This window comes from Tinamus guttatus, unplaced genomic scaffold (assembly GCF_059628265.1).
Source record: "Tinamus guttatus ecotype Peru unplaced genomic scaffold, ASM5962826v1 Tinamus_guttatus_pri_ptg000521l, whole genome shotgun sequence".
NCBI lineage: Eukaryota > Metazoa > Chordata > Aves > Tinamiformes > Tinamidae > Tinamus > Tinamus guttatus.
Window position 1 is genome coordinate 295,104 of NW_028289055.1, and position 8,904 is coordinate 304,007.

At 43.8% G+C, this 8,904-nt stretch overlaps 1 pseudogene; it reads right to left on the reverse strand.

The window, feature by feature from the left end:
• LOC148592802 (ATPase family AAA domain-containing protein 2-like) overlaps nucleotides 1–8,224 on the reverse strand; it is a 67,051-nt pseudogene extending 58,827 nt beyond the window's left edge.
• Between the last annotated feature and the right edge of the window lie 680 nt (nucleotides 8,225–8,904).

Consider the following 8,904-nt stretch of genomic DNA (forward strand, 5'->3'; position numbering starts at 1 on the left):
AATGAGGGATAAAGAGCTATCCTCACCTCCAGCTTCTCTATCTGGCTTGTATTCTAAGGCACTGCTACAGATTAGATCAAGATCTTTCAGAAAATCTCCTGCAGTTATATATTGGTGCAAGTCAATTTTAGAGAGAATTGTTGAAAGGTCCATTGGCTGTTTAATAACTGTGATATAATCAGGTACCTACAAATTAAACAGATGGGTTCAGAGGTTTTATTAGACTTACACAGTATCTACCCACATTATTTTAATAAATTCAAATAATGACTTCTTACAAACCCTGAATATTTGTGACATTATGAGCAGATAGTGGAATTAACCACTTAGCTGCTTGAAAAAGGAAGGGCTCTTTCAAAGGGCTTTGAAGAGACACACTGGAAGGGAGAAGAAAGGCAGCAGGAAGCTGGGGAGTATGTGTGGGACAGCGAAGGGAACAGACATGCAGAGCAGGATTTGCTTCCTTCAGCTTCAAAACATCGCAGTAAATACACTGGATTGAGCCACCTGAGCCAGGCTCTGCTCTGGGCAGCAGGAAATCCGCTGCCGGAATTGCCCTTTGGAAGCAGCTGCTCTAGGCATCTCCCTTAGGAGGAGATACCTGGAGCAGAGCTAATTATGTCTTTACTGGGAGCTTGAGAGGAGCCTCAAGGGTAGTTTAGGTGAGGAGACCTCTGTTTGTTTAGACTATTGACATGTCAAGAGCCTGGAAGGGAAAGACGAGGGATGCCCAGAGGAACAGGGCCCTTGCTGATACACAGCTGTATTGAAATTGCAACTAACTCTGAAGTATATGCCCCCATCTTAACAGGCTAATTCAGTAAATTAAATGAGTAAAAGAGGGACTTGGAAGTTTGGGGGAAGATGAAACCACATGTCATTTATGGCTGATCCTGTACTGGGGAGCCAGAGACAAAATGGCAGGCGGAATCTTGAAATTTTTTTGCAAACATCTGCTCTTCTGTTCCCAGAGGAACCACTGACAGCCAACAAACACGTAGCAATACCTTTAGGGTTCATTCCAACAGCCCCAAAGAAATCTGGCTGTTTATTTCAGAGTTGTAGCATACCTACACATCAAAGTCTTTCCCCAGGCAAACTCTGGTGGTAGCTGGTCTGACTTTCTAGGGGGAAACCAGGGCTTCCAGTGACTACGCAAAAAAAGAACATTGAAGAGCCACAGGGAGTCAGCAAAATAAAATACAAAACAGTTTTTGCTCCTCCAAAAAGAAATCCTTTTAGTGCAGTGCTAAAGATAAGCCTTTCGCTAGAGCACACCAACACCAGGCAGTTAAAACTACACCCAGACAGTACAGTATTACAGACTCAGAGCAGTTTACCTCATCTGCATCAACAGGGTTTGTGAAGGCCTTGAAACGTCCGTCAGTAGCAAGTCTGAGAGTAACATCCCTTAAGAAAACGCTAAGTGCACCAAGGGACTCCTCCTCCTGCTCCTCTGCCCCTTGCGTTTCTCCCTGTGGTGGTTCCCGAGGTTCAGGTGGCGGCGCCACCGGCAGCACTTCCAGGGCCTGCCGAGCTTAAGGGAACCAGACAAGTTTATTCCATCCGCAGCACTCAAATAGGAGCACACACAGAGTTACTGATAGGAAACCCACTACCAAAACAAATACTGTAAGGCTGTTAACATACAGTTAGCAAATTTTTATCTATAGAATAGGCTCACCTGCTTTCTTTCTAGATGCAGGAGGTTTAGCAGCTTGACTTAAAATTAAGTCCTCAAAAAAGTTGCTTCTCTTTTCCTTAGTAGGCAACAGGATATCGAAAACTTCTCCATAATCTTCAATAAACAACACCTGTATCTATGTCATGAGAAGGAAAGACATTTCAGGTACAAGATCACTACGCCAAAAAGAGGATTTTTTAAAATTAAGCTTAATAATGATCTGAAAAATAATAATAATAACAAAAATGTTATCTTCCTGGTGATCAAAGGCTAGATTTCTTTAGGTCAGGGTGGCAAATATCTTCTTTGAGGAAAAGCTCTAGAATTTAAGCTCAGGGAATGGACGAGCACACGATGCACTGACAGAGTGATGACATGCCCCACCTTTGAGGTTTCCTGCTGAAGTGGAAGCGAGTCCCTTGGCTCACAAAACAACCGAGACAAACGTTCTCAGTGCTGCTTTGTGTCTAAGCAAATCTACATGATTCAGAAGGGTGCCCTCGTAATAAAAGGATCCATTTGCTTGAGGGAGGACAGTATTACTTAAAGGATTCATAAAATGAAACTGAATAGAAGAATTGGGAAAAGTGTTAATAGAAATACCTCATCTTGGAGATCCATGTACGATACGTTTGCTGTTGCAAGCAACAAAACTGGAGCAAATGCTGGAATGTTCTCCAATAACATTGTAAAGGTAGTTTTCAACGCAACACGAGCTGCTTCCCACCGTACATCGATCCGTGGAATATAAATTATACTTGGTGCTGTGCTCTGAGCTTCTCGGATAAACTAGTAAAATGAAAGCTTTGGTAAGAGCAATGAACCAGGGAGCACAGGCTGCTCATAAATAACTATGCATCAAACTGGCCTAATAAAATAGAATCATAGAATCATAGAATCATAGAATGCTTAGGGTTGGAAGGGACCTCTAGAGATCATCTAGTCCAACCCCCCTGCATACGCAGGGACACCTAAAGCACGTGGCACAGGACTGCATCCAAGCGGGTTTTGAAGATCTCCAGAGAAGGAGACTCCACAACCTCTCTGGGCAGCCTGTTCCAGTGCTCTGTCACCCTCACTGTTAAGAAATTTTTCCTTAAGTTCCTATGGAATTTTTGATGTTTCAGTTTCCGGCCATTTCCTCTAGTCCTATCAGTGGCCACCACTATGATTCTATGATTCTATGATAAATAACTATGCATCAAACTGGCCTAATAAAATAGAAGTGCATACAGGCAAAGTACAAAAAAAAAAAAAAAAAAAAAAAAAAAAAAAAAGCCCAAAAAACCAAAAAGCTCCACACACCTCACCATGCAAAACTTATTAATAGTAGAGTAAAATTTCTGATTTGACTCAAAAATTAAGAGAGCTACACAGACAGAGATCCAGATTGCTGCCTGATTGCAAGACTGCTTACATGTAAGTTAACTTCTAAAGAGCCACACGACTCAATAGAACATCTGTGCTTACGTGTCCATCTCTCATGAAAGGTCAAAATGTTATAATACAGTAACGAAGTACAGTAAAAGCAGACCACCTCCATTAACAATTTCACTTACCTCACTTGAGCAGTTTACAGACAGACAGTCAATCTCATGACATCAAAAAAAGAAAAAAAAAAAAAAAAAAAAAAAAAAGATACCTGTGCACCTATTTCCTCTGATGATGAGGCACTAGCAAGCAGAACTGGCAGGTCCAGGGTATAAACTGGAAACTTTTCCAGGGCGTGTATGACTGCGGGCGCCAAGTGGGGGCTTTGCCCACGGTCTGGCTCTCCAGAGAGCAAGAGCCTTGGTCTGTGACATGTTGGCTGGTGAGAAGCATTTCTGGAACAAAATTAGAAAATAGCAAGTTTAAAACACATAGTGATGATTAAAGACATTAATGTTAATTTGCTCTGTTTCAAGTTTCTCTTGAGAGAAGACACAAGCAGCATAATCTCTTTCCAAAGACACAGCAAGCTGAAGATTCTGAACCTAAAAGGGGACAGGCATTTACCTCTCGAAGTCAAGGAAGTTTTTCTTCTTTCGACAAGTCTTTTCAGGAAAAGTCTCCTCATCTTCAAAGGCTGAAAGTGACTCTTCATCACTCCAGATGAAATCGCTTTGTAAAGTAGCGTTCATATCACCTGGAAGACAAGAAGGGTTTGTTAACTTGCCTGGATAGTCTGCATGTCTCTCACTCTAATACAGCTTCCAAAGCAGCCCCAAAACCCACTTATCTCTCTTTCTCCCTTGGATGGGCTCACACTAAATGCTATTTTTGAAGACTTGATCCTACCACGGGTCTAATGAGATTGCACAAGGCTCTACAAACCTCGCCTAAGTCTTATGTTTTGCAAAAGTTATATTTCTTTATTGGCAAAAAGACCCTTTTTTGCCCCAAGAACAAAGAAATGTGATTATCAGCAACAACTCCTGTACTTGCTAGACACCCACACAACCCACCAGGCTGTGTGTCTGGAATCTGTGTCCCACAGTAAAAGTATGGGAATTAAGTGAATGTGATGGCCACCAACGGCCCTTTGTCTCAAGACTCCTAAGCCAGGGTGTGTAGATCAACACATCTTCTGTATAAAGATCCTCCAAGATCACTCAGGGAGGAGAAGGTAGAAGCGGAGAACAGAGAGGGGAAGTAATTATGGATCACCTAGCATCTCTGCTTGCATTTGTTGTGGCTTTCTGCCTGCTCTACCAATAAAAATGAACCTAGCAACTCTCCAGGTAGAAAAGCTAGCAGGATGTTGCCAGGAAATCTGATGCATGTGATCTCACACATCGCACAGTGTGATCCACAAATGCTTCAATTCATACGAGGTGAAATGATGATAGCTAAAACAACAAGTAGTTTTAACCAGCTGTACATGTTATGGTCCTGCCTTGCTGCTGGTCCTTCTTTAGGACAAGTTCTGTGTGGGGAAATACTCTCTGCAGGACTCGTAAAATTCTCTGAAAAGTCTTATTAAGCAGTGGTTTAAAAATGGGTGATAATGCTGGTCCAGGCAAAGCCGCAGACCTCTGTGAAAACTGGTACAATTCTTTCCATAGCCATGAAAAAATCTTTTTAAAAAACAGGTTAAAACAGTCTAATAGGAAATGTGAAAAGTGTTGCTGCACTACAGAGGTTTTGTTAGCCACCCTGCACGCTTACAAACCAGCCAGACTTTTCTCCTGAACCTTCTAAGCAAAACTTTTCTCCCGAGGAAGTTGCCCCAAAAGCCACTTGCTGTTTGGAGAGACAGAAAGTAAAGCAATAAGTGGATGGAAGTGTCTCACTCTGATGGCTTTGAGGACACGCAGCTGGCTCCCTGGCTAGTTGTGCAGCGAGGTGCAAGAGCCTGGTTCCCCCCTGCCGTGCACCACGAGCTGAAACTCCTGCAGACTCAGTCACATGCAGGAACTCGCTTCATTTTTGAACTTACCAGCAGATTTTTCAGCCAGCTCATCAAGGAACGTGTCACATGGTTTAGGGGTCCAGTTTCGTGTGTGAATCTTGAAAATCTCTTTCTAGCCTAGAAACAAAGTGTGTGCATTATAGTTTGTCTTGAGTCAAAAGGCAGAGGCAGAACCCCTCACATTAAAATAATCACTTGCTTTAATCTGTTAAAGTGTAGTGAATTCACTCCCTTCTTTTCAAAGCTTAATATTTCTGTTTGTTCCATTAAACTCTTTCTGCAGACCTAAGGCCAAAAGGCAAGTAAAGCTTCTATAAAAGTTAATTTTTGACAAGTGGGAGACCTATTGATTTGGGGAAAGAAACATTAGAAAACTGCAAAGAAAAGGTTTTCCTCAAAGAAAACTTATCTCAAATGTAGCAAGGTATCATGACGACAGACTCACTAGTTTGCTCTTCTGTCAGTTCATTCAAGCAAAATAGTCCTAGCACTGGTTCCAATTGCTGCAATTGCTACAAAGACCAACTGTGATTCAAGCTAGTATCACCGATCCAGAAACTCAATGGAAACAGGAGGCAAATGCTTATGGAAAATACACTGTTTCGTTAAATACACTGCTTGGTGCATTTTTACTTGCTTCCAGTCATACTCCACTTTATCCTTTTCCCCAAAAGTGCTAATTAAAACAAACAAACAAAAACCTAACAATAGTCGAGATATTCTGGCTAACTAGCAAAAGCCAGAAAAAAAAAAATCAGTTTCACGTGGAATTTTCCTTTTTTTAATACTTTGGGTTGTTATATACCTATTCTTTCATTGCTTAGAAACAGTGATTTTAGTGAAAAGCTACTTTTAAACCTCTCATTTTTATTTGGGACAATGGAGTTCCCTAGGGCTTGTCCCTCTTCTTTCGTACCGTGTCCACCCTCCGCACCAGGACGGTCTCTCAGGATATTGCTCCTGTGTGTGAGCTGCACGGGGCTGCATTCCCACTTACCTGCTCCACAACACTGTGTTGTGACACGGCTTTGTCAGCAAGAAAGATTTGCTGGATGAGCACCAGGATTGAATACAAGTTCCTACCTCTTTTTCTGGCAGTTTAAAAAGGAATTCTCGCTCAAAGCGCCCGGCTCTGCGTCGCGCAGGATCTATCCAATCCAGCCTGTTGGTGGCTCCAATGACGACGACTTCTCCTCTGGTATCCAACCCATCCATAAGGGCCAGCAGTGTTGATACAACTCAGCTAGCAGGAAAAAAAAAAAAAAAAACTATTTTGCTGCACTGGGTTAGTAAATTTTGTTAAATTATGCATTATTTTCTCTAGTGATCCCTGAGAAAGGACAAGCTTTTGCTCATTAAGATGCTGATGAGCGAGAGGGCTCATTTTAAGGCTCTCAAAAATGGAGAAGGTCACTTAAACGTTATGCTGATATCAAGCTTAGTGAATGCCTTTAAACTATTGCTTAAAGTCACATGAAATTTATTATAATTGAGCTACAGGTTTGCAGGATAATATTTCATATATAAACAGGTTTTGGTCTTCTTTCCACAAAGATAAAGCACATTATGTGTAGAAAATGAGGGAAGGACGAAATTTATGGGCCTGGAATAGAACAGGGATGCAGGAATATGACGTAAGTAAAACGGTGCTACCCTAAGAGGAAACGCGTGAAACGCGCTGTGGTTGCAACATCCCTGGAGCAGATTTTTAGAGCAACAGAGATCTCTAACAACTGAGCTGACGGAGTGACGTGTTCTCAGCCTGCATCTGTTTCCCTCTGAACCTGAGCCATTATCTTGTGCAACCTCCTCTGTGGTTTTGGTGGGGAAAAAAATAGTGGTTTGAGGATTTTGGGGGTTTTGTTCATTTGTTTTTTTAAATCTTCCCCAACACATCTCCAAGATTTCAACTCTCCAATCCAAAATACAGAGGCACTGGGAAAGAGAACACCAGTGTTCCCATTTAAGTCTTACAAATGGACAGAATAAATAAATAAATAAAAGTAAAAAAAGGGCAAGTCTTCCTCCAAAAAATCTTCATCACAAAAAATTACAGTCCCAGCTCTGCCAGAGCACACTGCAACCTTACCTGCTCAAAGAGCAAACAAAGTTGGCGCTCCGACTCCCCTGTCCACTTACTGAGGCAGTCAGCACCTTTTCTCATGAAAAAGGATATTTTCCTGCCACCTTGGCTGCACTCGTTGGTAAGGGCCCAGGCAACCAGGGTCTTTCCAGTCCCTGGGGGGCCGTAGAATAAGCAGCCTCTGTAATAAAGAGAGATTCACATAGAACAAAATTATCAAAAACGCCCATTTGAAGCCCCATCCCTAAAATGACCAACCCCCTCCTCTGAACCAACACACTTTATGTCGAGAACTGCAGTAACAGCCAAATTGTGAGAACAGTCAGAGCAGGAGGAAGTTTTGTGTTTCTAAGGGATGTCACATGCCAATAAGCAAAGTTAACCAAGGGCATTAACAAACTCAGACCCCTGCTCTGCTCTGGAGAGAGCGCAGTGTCCAGCAGGACACGTCCAAAACGGCCCCCAGGCACCACAAGGGACCACGGCAGAAGGGAGACAAACAAGAGCCAACTTCTGGGGCTCCAAGTTTTATAATACTAGTTTGTTCTTCAATTCGAGTTGTCTAATATGCTCCCTTTTTCAAGCACCATACACCAGGTCTTTGATCATGCCAAGGCCTTTGCTTACATTTTGAACCTGCACATGCTCAAGATTTTATACATTTTAAATAAAATATTTTCACTACTAAAAAAAAAAATGCCCAAATGTTTGAAGCACAAACAAATATATTGATGCCTCAGTGTAATATCCTCCCCAAAACAGCGGAATTAGCATTTTGTAAAGCTGTGTTACCTTGGCGGCTGAATTTGGAGTTTCTCAAAGACTTTTGGGTAAAGCATTGGAAAAAGCACCATCTCTTTAAACGCTGCAAGCTGGTCAGAAAGACCACCCACACCATCAAATTGGACGTAAAGATCAATTCAACAGAATAATTTCACACATTAAAGAAAGCTGAAAAAGGTTCTATCAGAAACCCTGGAAAAATCCCTCTAACACAACAACTTAAATCACTTACCGCACTATCTATCTGCATTGCCCTAACGTCAACCACAGTCGCGCTCATGTTCGCAGGATCCGTGTCCATCCCCTTAAAAAAAAAAAAAAAAAAAAAAAAAAAAAAAAAAAAAAAAAGGAACTTTAACCATTTTGCGCTATGCAAATGACTGACATAATTAAGCACAAAGTAAAGATGATTTCTAAACACTGCTTTGTTTTAAAAGCACCCCAGGTGGTAACTCTACACATTTCCCTGGAGCGTGTCACAGGTTTCCCTTGCGGGCGGCCCTGTCCCAGGGGTCCCACAGCTGGAGGCGGGGGGCGAGGGGTTGCCCTGGGGCTGCTGCCGGCCCCTTCCCGCGCTCCGGGCCGCCCTCCTGCAGCCGCCTGCGCCCTCCCGCCGCGCTCACCCCCTGCTCCTGCGCTCTCGGCTCTGCTTCCTCCGCTCCAGCCGCATCCCTGACGCCATCCGCAGTGGCGGCGGGCCCGGGCGCGAGGGCCACCGCGCAGCGGGGTAAACTGGTCACTGCCGTCACTGCCCGGCGGGACGGCGGCACCGCCATGGCGCAGGGTAACACGCGGCGACACCGCGAGTTCTGGTGCGGTGCTCTCCACTCCGCCTCAGCCGTGGCCCTCCCCACGGATCCCTCCGCCGCGCCGTGCCCCGCTCCGCTCCGCTCGCGGCCGCGCCGCCTCCTGCCGGCCGCGCCGCCTCCTGCCCGCCGCGCCGCCTCCTGCCCGCCGCGC